Source organism: Cervus canadensis, chromosome X (assembly GCF_019320065.1).
Source record: "Cervus canadensis isolate Bull #8, Minnesota chromosome X, ASM1932006v1, whole genome shotgun sequence".
In the NCBI taxonomy this organism is placed as follows: Eukaryota; Metazoa; Chordata; class Mammalia; order Artiodactyla; family Cervidae; genus Cervus; species Cervus canadensis.
The window spans coordinates 83,818,523-83,837,757 of record NC_057419.1 but is presented as its reverse complement, the minus strand read 5'-3'; positions in this window follow the sequence as shown (position 1 = coordinate 83,837,757).

Genomic DNA, 19,235 nt, shown 5'->3' with positions numbered 1-19,235 from the left:
TATTTTTAATTATTTGAAGAATTTCACACAGTTTTCCTTAATAGTTGTACCAGTTTACATTTCCAGCAATAATATACAAGAGTTCTCTTTTATTTATGTCCTCACTAACATTTAGTTTTCATCTTTCTGATAGCAGCCATTCTAAGATGTGAGATGTGATATTTCACTCTTGTTTTGATTTGCATTTCCCTGATTATTATTGAAGTTGAGCACTTTTTCATATACCTTTTGCCCCCTTGGATGTCTTGTTCTGAAAAATATCTTGGGTCCTTTGTTTTCTTAAATTGTGTTGCTTGAGTTCCTTATGCATTTTGGATATTAACTTCTTAACAGATATATGATTTGCAAATATTTTCTCTGTTGTCTTTTCATTCTGAAAATCACTTCCTCTGCTGTACAAAAGCTATTTAGTTTAAAGCAATCCTATTTGTCTATTTTTGCTTTTGTTTCCTGTGCTTTTGGGGACATATCCAAGAAATAATATCACAGGCCAACTTCAAGATCTTTTACTCTATGTTTTCTAGTTTTTTTGTTTGTTTGTTTCAGATCTTATGTAAATCTTTAGTCCTTTTTTTTTTTTTTTTTTTTAAGAGAGAAATTTTGCCAGATGTAGTATTCTTGGTTGTCAGGTGTGTATGTGTGTGTTTCTTTTTTTTTTTTCTTTTTTTCTTTTACAGTGCTTTAAATATATCATCACACTCTTTCATGGCCTGCAAGGTTTCTGCTGAGATACCTCTGATAGACGTATGGTGGAGATGGTGGGGAGCTATTCCATTGTTTGCGACTTTTCTCTTGCTGTTTTCAGAATTCTCTCATTGTTCTTGACTTTTGACATTTGGTTATAGTGTGACTGGTATAGTCTTCTTTGGGTTGATCATGTTTGGAGAGTTTTGACTTAAGCGAATCTGAATGTCCATTTCCCTCCAAGGTTTGGGAAGTTTTCAGCCACTATTTCTTTAAATAATGTTTCTTTCTCTTTCTCTACTTCTCCTTCTGAGACTCCCATAATAATTATATTGTGTGCATACTCAGTCATTTAGTGATGTCTGACTCTTTGAGACCCCATGAACTGTAGGCCAACTAGATCCTCTGTCCGTGGGATTTTACAGGCAAGAATATTGGAGTGAGTTGCTATTGCCTTCTTCAGGGGATCTTCCTGACCTGGGGATCAAAACCTTGTTTCCTATATCTCCTGCATTGGCAGGTGAATTCTTCACCACTGAGGCCCCTGGGAAGTCCTAAGGTGTATACTGACTCTTGATAATATCCCATGAATTCCATGGGCTTTCTTAATATTTTTATTATTTTATCTCCTCTGAAAGGGTAAGTTCAAATATCTTATCTTTGAATTCACAAATTCTGTCCTCTGCTTGATTGACTTAGATGTTGAAGCTCTTTGTTGCATTTTTCATTTCATTTGTTATATTCCAGAATTTCTTTTTGGTTATATTTTATGATTTCTACCTCTTTGTTGAGCTTTTCGTTTTGTTCATGTATTTTTTTTCCTTATTTTGTTGAATTATCTACCTGTTCTCTCTTGTAGCTTGTTGAGCTTCTTTAAAACAATTATTTTGAATTCTTTTTAGGACAATTTGTAGATATTAATTTCTATTACTGGAAAATAATTTGTTCCTTTGATAGTGTCATATTTGCATTGATTTTTGGGGTGTGTGTGTATGTGTGTGTTTGTAACCTTTGTCTAGATGTTTCCACATTTGAAGGAGCAGTTACCTGTTCCAGACTTTATGGAATGGTTTCAGTGAGTAAAGTCCTACACCTTACCCTGGTTCTGAGAATGCCATCTGGGCTAGTCCTGGAAGCTCAGTAAGAACACAGGTGCTGATCTAGCACTGTGTCATGGTTTCATCAAGCTCTGTCAGCTGAGGTCTGTGTTGGCAAAGATTGCAGGGGTCCTCATCAGCCAAGTCTGTAGGTGGTAAGGGCAGTCAGTGTCCTCAGTGGTAAAGATTGCTACGATCTTCCTGCTTTCCTTTTCTCTGTGAAAAAGATTCATCGTTCGAAGATATATAGGCACATATGTGGAAGCAGTGGTGGGATCATGTGCATTTACTGCAGTGGTGACACTGGTGAGGGGTGCATGCAGAGTGGCTCTCAAGCTGGGGCCTGGATCATGGGCATGGTTTGGGGAGTAGGAGTCATTTCTGGTCCCAAAGTGGGTGGAGTACAGTGTAGCTCCATCCTTGGAGGCATCACATGGAAGCCTGTCAGATTCATTCTTTCATTAGGAGGAGTAAACAAGGCTAGAAGAAATTTGGTATCAGGGAGTGTAGTAAGCAGTGGCTTGTTGAGACAGCTTTTCAGGCAATATTTCCCCTAAGTTAAGCCTGTTCTTGGGAAGAACTGTTAAGGAGGAAATGGCTGATCTACACTTTGATGCTGGCTCTGGATGAGGTTGGGTCAAAGTTCAGGAGCTTTAAGAGAGGAGAGAAGCCCAACTAAAGTTTGTTCAAGTCAAATTAGTGGATGTTTTGTACAAACTGGTCAGTAGAAACAAACAATTCAGTTAATTATTTATGAGAGAAAGAATGGAAATTTTAAGTATCTGTATCTGGCCTTGTCATAGATAACTAAGGAATAAATCTGCCAGTTTTACCTAGGTCATATAGGGAAGGGTAGATCTGTGTGATAAGCCATTTTCTACAACACAAAACGTTGGGGGAACATTTTTCTGTTCTCCAGGAGTGTAAGACTCAGGCAAACTTTAACATTGTCACTATTTTTTAAACTGTCTCTAGTATATAGTAATAGTAAAAAGGGTCCAGACTTGGTGATAGATTTCTTGTTAAGGAATACTTGGAGTAGTTTATCCCTGTAATGTTCCCCAAGAAAAACAAATGAAAAAAAGTAAAATGGCTGTCTGAGGAGGCCTTAAAAATAGCTTTGAAAAGAAGAGAAGTGAAAAGCAAAGGAGAAAAGCAAAGATATACCCATTTGAATGCAGAGTTCCAAAGAATAGCAAGGATAGATAAGAAAGCCTTCCTCAGTGATCAGTGCAAAGAAATAGAGGAAAGCAACAGAATGGGAAAGACTAGAGATCTCTTCAAGAAAATTAGAAATACCAAGTGAATATTTCATGCAAAGATGGGCTGAATAAAGGCCAGAAATGGGATAGACCTAATAGAAGCAGAAGATATTAAGAAAAGGTGGCAAGAATACAAAGAAGAGCTGTACAGAAAAGATCTTCATGACCCAGATAATCATGGTGGTGTGATCACTCACTTAGAGCCAGACATCCTGGAATGCAAAGTCAAGTGGGCCTTAGGAAGCATCACTATGAACAAAGCTAGTGGAGGACATGGGATTCCAGTTGAACTATTTCAAATCCTGAAAGATGATGCTGTGAAAGTGTTGTACTCAATATGCCAGCAAATTTGGAAAACTCAGCAGTGGCCACGGGCCTGGAAAAGGTCAGTTTTCATTCCAATCCCAAAGAAAGGCAAAGCCAAAGAATGTTCAAACTACCACACTATTGCACTCATCTCACACGTTAGTAAAATATGTTCAAAATTCTCCAAGCCAGGCTTCAGCTATGTGTGAACCGTGAACTTCCAGATGTTCAAGATGGATGTAGAAAAGACAGAGGAACCAGTGATCAAATTGGCAACATCCGCTAGATCATTGAAAAAGCAAGAGAGTTCCAGAAAAACATCTATATCTACTTTATTGACTATGCCAAAGCCTTGACTGTGTGGATCACAATAAACTGTGGAAAATTCTTAAAGAGATGGGAATACCAGACCACCTGACCCACCTCTTGAGAAATCTGTATGCAGGTCAGAAAGCAAGAGTTAGAAATGGACATGGAACAACAGAGCGGTTCCAAATAGGAGCAAGAGTACATCAAGGTTGTATATTGTCACCCTGCTTATTTAAATTCTATGCAGAGTACATCCTGAGAAACACTAGGCTGGATGAAGCACAAGCTGGAATCAAGATTGCTGGGAGAAATATCAATAACCTCTGATATGCAGATGACACCACCCTTATGGCAGAAAGTGAAAAAGAACTAAAGAGTCTCTTGATGAATGTGAAAGAGGACAGTCAAAAAGCTGGCTTAAAACTCAACATTCAGAAAACTAAGATCATGGAATCTGGTCCCATCACTTCATGGCAAACAGATGAAGTAAATAACAGTGGCTGACTTTATTTTTGGGGCTCTAAAATCACTGCAGATAGTGACTGCAGCCACAAAATTAAAAGACACTTACTCCTTGGAAGGAGAGTTGTGGCCAACCTAGACACATTAAAAAGCAGAGACATTACTTTGCCAACAAAGTTCTGTCTAGTCAAAGCTGTGGTTTTTCCAGTAGTCATGTATAGATGTGAGAGTTGGACTGTGAAGAAAGCTGAGTGCTGAAGAATTGATTCTTTTGATCTGTGGTGTTGGAGAAGACTCTTGTGCGTCCCCTGGACTGCAAGGAGATCCAATTAGTCCATCCTAAAGGAAATCAGTCCTGAGTGTTCATTGGGAGGTTTGATGTTGAAGCTGAAAGTCCAATATTTGGCCACCTGATGCAAAGAGCTGACTCATTTGAAAAGACCCTGATGCTGGGAAAGATTGAAGGCAGAAGGAGAAGGGGACGATAGAGGATGAGATAGTTGTATGGCATCACCGACTCAATGGACATGAGTTTGGGTAAACTCTAGGAATTGGTGATGGACAGGGAGGCCTGGCATGCTGCGGTCCATGGGGTCGCAAAGAGTCAGACACGACTGAGCAACTGAGATGAACTGAACTGAATGTTCTTGATGAGTCTCATTGAATGGTAAACAATCACACATATTGTCCATTTTTTCCCTGGACTGTTCCATCTTTAAAAAGAGCGGAAGAATGTTCTAGAAGTTCTTTCTACAGCGGATACAAAAATCTTTCATTGTTACTATGTACAGATCTCCTCCTGCTGCTGCTAAGTCACTTCAGTTGTGTTAAACTCTGTGCGACCCCATAGATGGCAGCCCACCAGGCTCCTCTGTTCCTGGGATTCTCCAGGCAAGAATACTGGAATGGGTTGCCATTTCCTTCTCCAATGCACGCATGCATGCTAAGTCACTTCAGTCGTGTCCAACTCTATGCGATCCCATGGACAGCAGCCCACCAGTCTCATCTGTCCACAGGATTCTCCAGGCAAGAATTCTGGAGTGGGTTGCCATTTCCTTCCCCAACAAATCTCCTGAGGAAATTTTTAATGTAGTAATAAATATGTTATTTTGCTATTAATAACAAATCTCTATGAAAGAACACAGAATACCACGGTCTTAAAAATAACAACAATAAGAAAACTTGGGGTTCATTACTCATGTCAGGAGGCTTGGGGAAAGCAAGGGTCTGAAGTAACAATTTTTATTTGGATTTCTAGCAGAGTATGGAACTTTGATGTAGTGCGTAGAATGAAAATATCTGTTTATCGTTGTGGTTTCCTTTCTGCACCATCACCTTATAATTTAAGCATAATCTTAGATTGAAAAAAAAAGTGCACAGTTCTATCACAGTTTTAATTTACTGCTTTCCATAGTAATGCAGACTTTATTATGTCTTCAGTGTAGATCATGAAGAATATGTATGTAGCAAGATTTATGTTATGTTAACCTTACATTGGCAGTAAACCTTTTTGTGGGACACTTGATTAGTTCAGTAGAAACAGGCAAAAGTTTGAGCTGCCTAATTTCCAAATACATAGAATTTCATGATATTGCAAATATTTCCTTTTTCTGATGTGTTGGTTTAAATTCTGCCCAGCTCCTGTATCACTCATGTGATAATATATTTTCTGTCACCCATGTGATAATGTATTTTCTCTTTATAAATGACTTATCCGACTATACAGACCTCGTGATTTCCTTCATTTACTTTCTTATTAAATGCTTCCACTACCAAAATCTTAATGGAGTGAAACAAATGATTCCTTTTGTATACCATAAATGTACTGAATAGCCCAGTAATTTAAATTTCATAAGGATATGTTTCTTTCTGTTCTGCCCTACAAACATGGTTGTGTGGGTTGAAATGATATTTTCTGTTGATGTGGGAACTTAATGTATTTTGTAATAGAGAATACTAAATTATTTAACAGGCAGTATTTTGGCATACTTTTGAATACTTTTTGAATGCTTTCATTGATACTGATTTCTCATAAAAATATTTCAGGACAAAATTCTGATATACATAAGCTCCAAACAATTACTCTTTCTTTACTTTATCAGTGGCTATAAATGGGATATTGAGTAAAGAGTTCTATACAATTTTTTAAATGGATATCTTATCTCGTTTATGCTGTTCTTATTCATAGGTGCCTTCAAGTATTATAAAATCGTCCATTATTTCATAATTATATCTTACCACACCAATAGAATGAATTTTATTTATTTGGCTATGAAAACAATTGAAGTGGCCTAATCATAAATAGCCTGTGACAGAGTTAAAAACATAATTTTAAAATTTACTTTAATACTAAAACTTGCTGCAACTACTCTAGTTTGTGAGTGCTTCCTCTACAGAACAAAAGTTACCATCTGTCTTTGCTTTGAATCCTTGTAAACCAAAATCTTTTAAAACCACTAAATTTCTGTTGGGTCATGTAAAATATAACTCGTTGGAAAGAGTGCTAAAATGAAATTAAACCTACTATAATTCACTTCAATGTAATCCAGATATTTTGCCAATTTTTCTTCTTTTATCATGTGTATTTCATAGAAAAATTTTAGCGAAAGATTTTAGCACAACAAAGATGTTGAATAACATGTTAGTAACTGTCCTATTATGTTTCTAACTTTATAAATTACTAATTACTACAGAAATTTCACTCTATTTTTTAAAATATGTAATTGTAAATGTATTTGCTTGGCTGTGCCAGGTCTTAGTTGTGGCATGCAGGGTCTTTAGTCTTCCTTGCAGCATGCAGGATCTTTAGTTGAGGCATGTGGGATTTAGTTCCCTGACCAGAGATCAAACCCAGGCCCCCTGCATTGGGAGTGTGCAGTCTTAGTCACTGGACTATTAGGGTAGTCCTTGATTCTATTTTTTAAAACCTGCATCTAGGATGTTAGCTAATGATGGGAGCGTTTCATTTACTAAAGTGAGGCCTGGTATAAGATTTAGTTATTCTGTTCCATTGATCTATATTTCTGTCTTTGTGCCAGTACCATACTGTCTTGATGACTGTGGCTTTGTAATAGAGTCTGAAGTCAGGCAGGTTGATTCTTCCAGTTCCATTCTTCTTTCTCAAGATTACTTTGGCTATTCGAGGTTTTTCGTATTTCCATACAAATTGTGAAATTATTTGTTCTAGTTCTGTGAAAAATACTGTTGGTAGCTTAATAGGGATTGCATTGAATCTATAGATTGCTTTGGGTAGAATAGCCATTTTGACAATATTGATTCTTCCAATCCATGAGCATGGTATGTTTCTCCATCTGTTTCTGTCCTCTTTGATTTCTTTCATCAGTGTTTTATAGTTTTCTATGTATAGGTCTTTTGTTTCTTTAGGTAGATATACTCCTAAGTATTTTATTCTTTTTGTTGCAATGGTGAATGGTATTGTTTCCTTAATTTCTCTTTCTGTTTTTTCATTGTTAGTATATAGGAATGCAAGGGATTTTTGTGTGTTAATTTTATATCCTGCAACTTTACTATATTCATTGATTAGCTCTAGTAATTTTCTGGTAGAGTCTTTAGGGTTTTCTATGTAGAGGATCATGTCATCTGCAAAGAGCGAGAGTTTCACTTCTTCTTTTCCTATCTGGATTCCTTTTACTTCTTTTTCTGCTCTGATTGCTATGGCCAAAACTTCCAACACTATGTTGAATGGTATTGGTGAGAGTGGGCACCCTTGTCTTGTTCCTGATTTCAGGGGAAATGCTTTCAATTTTTCACCATTGAGGGTGATACTTGCTGTGGGTTTGTCATGTATAGCTTTTATTATGTTGAGGTATGTTCCTTCTATTCCTGCTTTCTGGAGAGTTTTAATCATGAATGGGTGTTGAATTTTGTCAAAGGCTTTCTCTGCATCTATTGAGATAATCATATGGTTTTTATCTTTCAATTGTTAATGTGGTGTATTACATTGATTGATTTGCGGATATTAAAGAATCTTTGCATTCCTGGGATAAAGCCCACTTGGTCGTGGTGTATGATTTTTTTAATATGTTGTTGGATTCTGTTTGCTAGAATTTTGTTAAGGATTTTTGCATCTATGTTCATCAGTGATATTGGTCTGTAGTTTTCTTTTTTTGTGGCATCTTTGTCTGGTTTTGGAATTAGGGTGATGGTGGCCTCATAGAATGGGTTTGGAAGTTTACCTTCTCTGCAATTTTCTGGAAGAGTTGAATTAGATAGGTGTTAGCTCTTCTCAAATTTGGGTAGAATTCAGCTGTGAAGCCCTCTGGTCCTGGGCTTTTGTTTTGCGGAAGATTTTTTATTACAGTTTCGATTTCCTTGCCTTGTGATGGGTCTGTTAAGATCTTCTATTTCTTCCTGGTTCAGTTTTGGAAGTTATGGACACCTTATCTTTGACAAAGGAGGCAAGGATATACAATGGAAAAAAGACAACCTCTTTAACAAGTGGTGCTGGGAAAACTGGTCAACCACTTGTAAAAGAATGAAACTAGAACACTTTCTAACACCATACACAAAAATAAACTCAAAATGGATTAAAGATCTAAATGTAAGACCAGAAACTATAAAACTCCTAGAGGAGAACATAGGCAAAACACTCTCCGACATTAACCACAGCAAGATCCTCTATGACCCACCTCCCAGAATATTGGAAATAAAAGCAAAATAAACAAATGGGACCTAATGAAACTTAAAAGTTTTTGCACAACAAAGAAAACTATAAGTAAGATGAAAAGACAGCCCTCAGATTGGGAGAAAATAATAGCAAATGAAGAAACAGACAAAGGATTAATCTCAAAAATATACAAGCAACTCCTGAAGCTCAATTCCAGAAAAATAAATGACCCAATCAAAAATGGGCCAAAGAACTAAACAGACATTTCTCCAAAGAAGACATACAGATGGCTAACAAACACATGAAAAGATGCTCAACATCACTCATTATCAGAGAAATGCAAATCAAAACCACAATGAGGTACCATTACACGCCAGTCAGGATGGCTGCTATCCAAAAGTCTACAAGCAATAAATGCTGGAGAGGGTGTGGAGAAAAGGGAACCCTCTTACACTGTTGGTGGGAATGCAAACTAGTACAGCCACTATGGAAAACAGTGTGGAGATTCCTTAAAAAACTGGAAATAGAACTGCCATATGACCCAGCAATCCCACTTCTGGGCATACACACTGAGGAAACCAGATCTGAAAGAGACACGTGCACCCCAATGTTCATCGCAGCACTGTTTATAATAGCCAGGACATGGAAGCAACCTAGATGCCCATCAGCAGATGAGTGGATAAGGAAGCTGTGGTACATATACACCATGGAATATTACTCAGCCTTTAAAAAGAATTCATTTGAACCAGTCCTAATGAGATGGATGAAACTGGAGCCCATTATACAGAGTGAAGTAAGCCAGAAAGATAAAGAACATTACAGCATACTAACACATATATATGGAATTTAGAAAGATGGTAATGATAACCCTATATGCAAAACAGAAAAAGAGACACAGAAATACAGAACAGACTTTTGAACTCTGTGGGAGAAGGTGAGGGTGGGATGTTTCAAAAGAACAGCATATATACTATCTATGGTGAAACAGATCACCAGCCCAGGTGGGAAGCATGAGACAAGTGCTCAGGCCTGGTGCACTGGGAAGACCCAGAGGAATCGGGTGGAGAGGGAGGTGGGAGGGGGGATCGGGATGGGGAATACGTGTAAATCTATTGCTGATTCATGTCAATGTATGACAAAACCCACTGGGAAAAAAAAAAAAAAAGATTTAGTTATATATAAGTAATCTTGAGTGATCTAAATTATAATGGCAACCTATAGTATCCTTTCTTATCCTTTTCACAGAACAAATTGTCTATAAATATTTGGATCTTGTTAGAGTACTGGATGAAGTAGTAACTTGAATTTTTTTCTGATCCATAATATGCATTTAGGAAAGGTTTTTTTAATTATTAAAAAGCACCTTTCCCCCCCCTTCTTTTTCTATATTTTAGATAAAGCAAAGTGAAGATTGCTGAGGAAGCAAATGCTCAAAAATATAAAATTGAAAAGTCATCGGACAAATAATTTTTTGACTGCTAACTGACTCAGGTATAATAGGGTTTCTCGCTCAGCTATAGTACACATTTATGAAGAACAAAGAATAGGGAAGTGCCCCAAATCTGTATATCTTTTTTCCCTGTGGGCATTGAAGTTTATGGGGGTCTTTAAAAAAGATACTTCCTCAAGACTTTTAGAAATGTGGAGGCAAGTAACTTAAATCCTTTTTCAAAAGGCATTTTTAAATTCCAAGATCCTACAGAATTCTAGAGCTGAAAATCACCTGTTCCAGAAATTATTTTATTATAACCAGAATATAGGGCTTCCCCAATGGCTCAGTGGTAAAGAATCCGCCTGGAATGCAGGAGATGAAGCAGATGTGGGTTCGATCCCTGGGTCAGGAAGATTCCCCTGGAGAAGGGCACAGCAACCCACTACAGTATTTTTGCCTGGAGAATCCCATGGACAGAGGCGCCTGGGGGATTCCATACATGGGATGGCAAAGAATCAGACATGACTGAAGCAACTGACTCCACATACTCACAACTAGAAAATAATTTTTTAAAGACAGTAAAAGAACACTACATATCACCCTATATATGTGTTGATGCTCTTGTAATTTTTCTTCCAAAATACTTCATCTCTCCTCACATCTGTGTTCTGTCAACATGACCCCATACCTTGCCCTATGGATAACTGAAGCATTTAGTTAGGGACATAATAATAGACATTTTTTCAAGATGTTTGGGATCCGTGCACATCGTAGAATCCCATAAGCTTCTTTCCTGATTGTGTATTAAGCCATACACAGTCCTAGCTTATAATACCAACTACATCTTTACAAACATTCTCAACTATCTTATAATATCCTGAGGCAACAGTAGAGACCACAGAGGAGAGTTTCCCCAAAGAGTAGATAATGCATGTTAAAATGAGAACATTGACCTCTGTGTGAAGTTAGATGGTTAAATCATGGATACTTTCTGCTCTTTCATCCCCTGTTCTCTCTTGCTCTTTTCTCTGATCATTTGGTACATGTTTTTATTTAAAATAATAATGCATAATATGTAAATAATGACTTACATAATGAGGTACACATTCTTATCTTATCCATCCTTACCTTTTTTCCTTTGGCCTAATACAAAGTATTAACCACATAGACTAGTCATCAACAATTTAAACCTTACCACAACTCAGGGAAATGAAAAGACTAAAGTGTCATTTTTATAGATAAGACTACTGAGGAAAAGCTATTTGATTGTGTGCTTATTAGTCACAGAACTGACTAGTAGCAAAGCAGAAACAAAATCTCTTAATCTTTCCACTTCTGGCCTTTTCTTTAATGCTATCGTCCTTGTTTTATTTAATATGAGGAAGTATGGCTCAACTTTAAAATGCATATTCTGCCATTTAAACCTCCCCTTCTTTGTTCATTTTTGAATGGAAATCAGGAAAATTGATAAAAAAAAAAAACTACAATAAAAGTAATAGTAAATGTTGTTTCTGGCTCAGGTAGCAAATATATAGAAATTGAATAGATTAGAAAATATATAAATGCATAATCATTTAAAACATTAAAATCAAGAAAACCCTAATGATAAAATTGAATTAGCATTGGAAGAAATCTTTTATTTCTTATTTTCTGAAGTAGTAGCTTGTTCTGACTTAAATATATGCATATTTATTTAAAATGAAAAGTAGTAAAATGATTGAGATATGATTAACAACTGTTCTCCTAATTACCAACATATTTGATTCTCACTTGCACTTATGAAATATGCTACTAAATACTTAGGAAGTATAATATTTTTGTATCTCAATGTCTTAAAATGTACAAATATTTTCAGTATTTTAAATAACTGAAAAAAAGAAGATTGAATACGTTTCTTTTTGGCAGGTTCAATAAGATGATTAATAACAAGAATGTGGCAGCATGAACAAACTACATGTATTGAGTTTTTAGAAATCTTATAAATGAATGATGCTTTTCTAATAAGAAGTGGCCCATAGGCCCAACTGCAATAATTATTACATTTATGTACATGACAGAGATTACATGGTACTAGGCTTTTTTAAAATATAAATTTATTTATTTTAATTGGAGGCTAATTACTTTACAATATTGTAGTGGTTTTTGCCATACATGAATCCACCACGGGTGTACATGTGTTCCCCATCCTGAACCCCCCTCCCACCTCCCTCTGTATCCCATCACTCTGGGTCTCCCAGTGCACCAGCCCCGAGCACCCTGTCTCCTGCATCGAACCTGGACTGGTGATTCGTTTCACATATGATAATAGACATGTTCAAAAAACATTTTTTTTAAATAGGCAAATGACTTAAAAAAATAGGCAAATGGCTCCACTGACCCATTTTCTGCGGTGTGGGAGGCCCATGAGGTCTGTGAAACATTGCAGGGATTTCTGTAAAAGACGTATGTGACCACTGGAAACCATTGGATTTCGTGAGCAATTTATTCGAGACTTTATTCTCATTCACACAAGACTGCTCAACAGGACACCTTTGATTCTCTGGAATCAAAAGGTGAGTAGCATGTGAATGGGATTTAATACTTATGTAGTCTGTTCCCTGAAAATCCCCTATATCCTACTATTTAATATCCTACTATTAATATGAAGGAAAACCATAAAAAACATGCGAAGGCAGTGAATGTTTTTAAAGAGTGGAGGAAACTGGATCATTCCAGTTCTAATTTAACTCATTCATTTTAGAGATTATTTTTCTTCACCTTTGAGTTTTTGATGAAGCCACTAGTGGTTTACATTTTAAAGCTACTAAAGGTCAAACTTCAAAATAATAAATTCTCTAATGGAAAGAAATACACTTAGATGGCTTAATTGTAGGGCATGCATTTCTGTATAATAAAGGGCTACCCTGTTCCCTGAATCCTTTTGTTAACTAATTACAGCCTGTTCCCAAGATTTGAATTCTACTCCTTTCTTAGATAACTAGCATGAATGAGAGAAAACGGACTCTGCCTTGAGCCCTTCTTCATTTATGTTGTTTCCTGTTTATTTGTGTTACATTAATAATCAGAATTTTATTTCGCAATAATTTAATGTGCAGCTACTCTGTGTTGGACACTGTATAATCAAGATAAATTAGATATGGTCATTGCTTTCAAAATTCTCAAAGTCTAATTGGCAATAAACATGTAAAATATTGAAATACGGTATGATAAAATCGATACACAAAGGGCTCAGAGCCTTTTTGCATTTTCTGTATCCCTCCAAATAGGATATGTATATATGCTTGAGTGAAGGCAATACCTGGGTAACATCCGTATAGAAGGCAATGCTTAAGTTCCCAGAGGACAATTGATGGGTTGTTCATTCTGAATAGGGACACTAGTGTACACAAACGCACAGAGATATAAAAAAAGATTATGGTATCAGGCAACAGCTAATGGCTCAGTACAGGATTCCTGAGAAAAGTGGTGTAAGAGGAGACTTAAAATTAGTCAGGATCTAGTCTGTCTAAGTGACTTTGCATACCGCTCTAAGTATTTTATAATCTATTCTATAGATTATATGGTGCTACTAGTGAATAATTTTAAACATATAACTGAAATAGGCATCTGTGTTTGAGAAATATTTCCTTGCTGATAATGAGCAGGGTAGATTCATGGAGTGAGGTGTGAAGAGGTAACAGTTGGAAGCTGTGTGGGCTTCCGATGCTATCTCTGTCACTAATGCAGAGGCAGTGAGATGGAAGAGGAAAGGACACACTGAGTATTATTTCAGAATAATTAACCCATTTTGTTTCTTTTCCATAATATCATATGGTCCAATATGATTTTAAAGTATCTTTGAATGAGAATTCTAGAGTTTCAGGCTATAAGTATCTATATACATTCCCATTTCACAACTCCCTCTCACTGCAGACCAATGTTCTAACATTAGTGTGGTTACAAATATTAACTCTTTTTCCACTACCTGTCACTATGACAAGCACTGATATTAGGCAAAAGAGTTTGCATACCCCTTCTTGATTCCATTAAGTATCACATATTTTAAAGTTTTTTACAATTATAAAGATGAAATATTCCTGTTACCTTTCTTTTTACCAACCTTGCACATCACTTTCTTAAACACTTAAAATCCACATCTGGGATCAATTTATTTTTTGTTTAAGATGGCTTTTTACCTTGCATCTCTCAGTATGTAATATTAAACTTATACCAGTTTTGTGCTTGTTGGTTTTCTTTCTTACTACCATTAAGATGCAATCCCACTGCTTGGCATACACACAGAGGAAACCAGAATTGAAAGAGACACATGTACCCCAATGTTCACCACAGCACTGTTTATAATAGCCAGGACATGGAAGCAACCTGGATGTCCATTGGCAGATGAATGGATAAGAAAGCTGTGGTCCATATACACAATGGAATATTCAGTTCAGTTCAGTCCTTCAGTCATGTCCGACTCTGCGACCCCATGAATCGCAGCACGCCAGGCCTCCCTGTCCATCATAAACTCCCGGAGTTTACTCAAACTCATGCCCATCAAGTAGGTGATGCCATCCAACCATCTCATCCTCTGTCATCCCCTTCTCCTCCTGCCCCCAATCCCTCCCAGCATCAGGGTCTTTTCCAACGAGTCAACTCTTCGCATGAGGTGGCCAAAGTACTGGAGTTTCAGCTTCAGCATCAGTCCTTCCAATGAACACCCAGGACTGATCTCCTTTAGGATGGACTGGTTGGATCTCCTTGCAGTCCAAGGGACTCTCAAGAGTCTTCTCCAACACCACAGCTCAAAAGCATCAATTCTTTGGTGTTCAGCTTTCTTTATACTCCAACTCTCACATCCATACACAACTACTGGAAAAACCATAGCCTTGACTAGACGGACCTTTGTTGGCAAAGTAATGTCTCTGCTTTTTAATATGCTGTCTAGGTTGGTCAGAGCTTTTCTTCCAAGGAGCATCTTTTAATTTCATTTTATTTAATTTTATTTGCCATGAAGTGATGGGACTAGATACCATGATCTTAGTTTTCTGAATGTTGAGCTTTAAGCCAACTTTTTCACTCTCCTCTTTCACTTTCATCAAGAGGCTCTTTCGTTCTTCTTTGCTTTCTGCCATAAGGGTGGTGTCATCTTCATATCTGAGGTTATTGATGTTTCTTCCTGCAATCTTGATTCCACCTTATGCTTCATCCAGCCCAGCATTTTGCATGATGTACTCTGCATATAAGTTAAATAAACAGGGTGACAATATACAGCCTTGATGTACTCCTTTCTCAATTTGGAACCAGTCTGTTGTTCCAAGTCCGGTTCTAACTGTTGCTTCTTGACACCACAGCTTACTTCCCTTCTCACTAGATTATTTTAAATTCCACATTATATTACTTTCACAATTTTTAAAATTATGTAAATGCCTCTTTTGGAATGGGCTAGCAATATTCTGTCATCATAGTAAACAAGAGTCAAAATCAAACCAACATTTCATATTGAATGGTTGTTTAGAGAAAGAAGGCATGTACTGTATTACATGGTATTACAAAAGAAAAATTATAACATGATATAGACCAAAGGGATAAAAAGTAATCCATACATAAGCAAATTTCCTCTGAAATGGCAGCATATACTCCTGTCACTCACTGACTTTTTAAAATAAGGATTACATTTTCTCTTCATTCATAGCACCTGTGACACCAGCATAGCACCATGTGATCTCATCTGCAGCCATGAACTCAACTATAATCTAAAGACAAATGACTCTTAAGGTGATTTCTCTTCTGAGGTTTCTCCTGAGATCACACTTCTATTCACTGTATATCCACTGGCATGTCCCATTTGCACTTCCATGTAGTGGATGGTAAATCAAATTTACCATCATTCCTCCAATCATTAACAGTTTTTTTTTTTTTTAACCGCCTACTTAAGGTAAATATCTGTTAGTTTCCTAACCTCTTTTCTCTCATCTCTCACATTATTTGTTCCATATAATTAATATGTTCTTCATTTAAATATTTTCACAATCTGTCCTCTCATTTCTGTCTTCACTGACAGTGCCTTAGTATAGCTACTCTTCTCTATATCTCAACAAAACATACCTAACCAATGTCTTTATTTCCAGTATTTATCCCCATCTATCAGTTTTCCCTCTGTTATCCTAGTGATTTTTTAAAAATATACAAATTAGACAATGTCAGTACTACTAAGCATTATTCAATGAGTTCCTTAGCTTAGCATGTGAGGCCTGGTGTAATCTGGCATTGGCTGACATTCCAGTCCCATATAAAATCTATTTCTTCACTGAACACTCCCTTGCTCTACCTAACTACTTTTTCATGAATATGTCTTAATTTTTCTTATTCTCATATCTTTGCATATGTCATTTACTCTCCAATAAACGTCCTTCTCTATCTCTTTTTCTACATCAATTCTGTACTCAAAGACCTCACTATTGTGTCATGAACTTTAGTCTTCAGGGAAACATTCACAGTGCTAGAACCACTTCCAATGGCATCTTTAGATTTTGTGTGTGTTGGGAGGGGGGGAGACAGTTTTTTCTCTTGAGAAAAAAAAAAATGTCAAACACCTCTGATATTGAGCACTGACAAAATGTCATTTTTTCTTACACAGGTATGTTGATATCGATTAGTAGAAATGCAATGCTTTTTAGAAATTCACTTTCTTTCAAATAGTTTGACACATGAAACATTTTCTGAAATTTAGGATTTAGCCAAATTTAGAAATGGCAACCCACTCCAGTATCCTTGCCTCGAAAATCTCGTGGACAGAGGAGCCTGGTGGGTTGCAGTCCATGGGGTCACAAAAAGTCGGGCACGAATTTAACACTTACTTATTTCACATCTTGAACCTTCTTATACCATCTGATATAGTGGTGATTTCTTGTCACTTCATGGCCACAATTTGGATCACTTCAGAACAAATGTTACTTGCCTAGTTCTCTAATTCATTATACCTAGTTTGAGTACCAAGAAAACACCATAGTAGCAAAGTCTCCCAGTTTTTTCATAATAATATGCTGTTCATGAAATAACTCATCATTCCTTTTATGAAACTAGTCAGACTGGAATGCTTATGATGTTTTGCAGCTGTATTATTCATTAGAGGGCCCCTTGTTGGCAATTTGCTAACCAAATGAACCTGAAGTACAACAGTGCCCAGGATAATGGTGATTATATCAGAAGTAGAGATTTTGCAACTCAAACATGAAACATTCTCTCATTTTATATTAAAATCTCATAGCTACTGATTATAGTTAAGTTTCTAACTACACAAAAGATAGTAAGTAATTTAGAACTGCTATTTTTATTAAAAAAAAAAAAACTTTGCAAACCTCAATGGCAATATTTATTACACAAATTATAAAGTCTACCCATCTTGCAGTCTCATTGGTCTTTCATAAGTGATTACCCCATTAACAACTACTTAATATGGAGTATCAAAAACAGCTGTGCTAAGTATTGTTTAAAGGCATTAAGCACTAATGAGAATTAGTGAATCATATTTGAAAGAAATTTTTACTCAAAGTTTAGGTCGATGTATATACATTAGAGAATCCACAAAATTGGAGGCTCTGATTACACAGTACTTAAGTTTTTTGTTTCTTTGTTTGTTTTTATTTTTCCCCTTGGTATAGGTATAACTAAATTTAAGTAGTCAAATGCCTCATTTTACATTACTCATATAAATCAGTAATTAATTATACCCAAATGTTACAATGTGACCTATATACATTTTACCTTAAGTGTTAGGAAAGTATCAGTTAGTTACATAGCTGAGTGATTATTGATCCGTTCTCATATTTGCATCTTAAGCCAGATGAGCTAATATTAAATTCACAAGGATCACAAATTGAGAATTTTCAATATTCTTAAGTGGTCTATAAGAAAAATTGATTGGTGGCTTATCTTGAAATATATCAAACTGAAAACTTTCATGAAGAGAGTTGCCTTAGAAACTTTCTTTATTTTGATAACAGAATTGAGTTAGCCTTCTTAAGAGTGTAATTTTTATATGTAGACCTCTTACCTTAAAGGCTGTACTACTTTTTTGTTTTTAGATACAATAAAGTCATGATATGAAAATTAGGTCTAAGTAATTGCTCTGATTCTAAATGGTTGGCATATTAAAACGTATGTATTAATTTATATGTTTGGCACAACTTTATGCTTAATATGAAAATTTGTCTTCTAGCAATGTATTTGGTATCACACTTGAAAGAAGTTTTGTCCTGACTGAAAATATGCAGTTGATGTAAAAATTTTTATTAAAGCAAAAGATGGACATAAGAAAAACGATCATTTTACAATGTCTTTAGTTGTTGCACTTGGTAATAAATAGCCCTGAATGTGTTTGAGCACTTGTTGATGAGATGTGGAAGTAGCAAAATAAATTGTAGAAAATGTTGAGTGAAAACCTGAGCTTGAAAGCGATTTCACATCAATAGTTTTATAAAGAGGAAGTATATTTGGCTTAATATTGTTTTCCATTGCTTTATTTTTCCTGGAAAATTTTTTCTTCCAATGAAAGTTTATGTATGACATTCAATAAATTATGAACAACTCAATATAGGAGACAGAATAACACTTTCAACCTTCAGTTGAAATTGTAGTCTTCTAATTCTCAGAGGAAAAGAAACCATCCTAATATAATGCATCATTTTCAGCTCTACAAGATGATTTGTTGCTTTAAAAAAAATCTAATCCTTATGTAAGAAAAATGCAAGATGAACTTTATTACTAAAAGCAATTAAGTGAAAATTAGATAATCACAAGGTGAGAAAAGCTCTTCAATTAGAAAACTAGAAAAACACAGCAGGCTGTCAAAGATGAAATACTTAGGATAAAGCAGATATATGTAATAGCCATTATGACAAAGTCAATATTAATTGCAAAGTTACTGAATATTAAATTAATGATATCTTTTTGTAAATATAAGTGGATACATTTTTGGAAAAGGATTACTTCGTAAATCTTAGATCTGAGGACTTTATTTCTTATCCATTTTATTTCCAACCCTCCTTTCTTCTTCCTTTAAAGGTCTCCTTAAG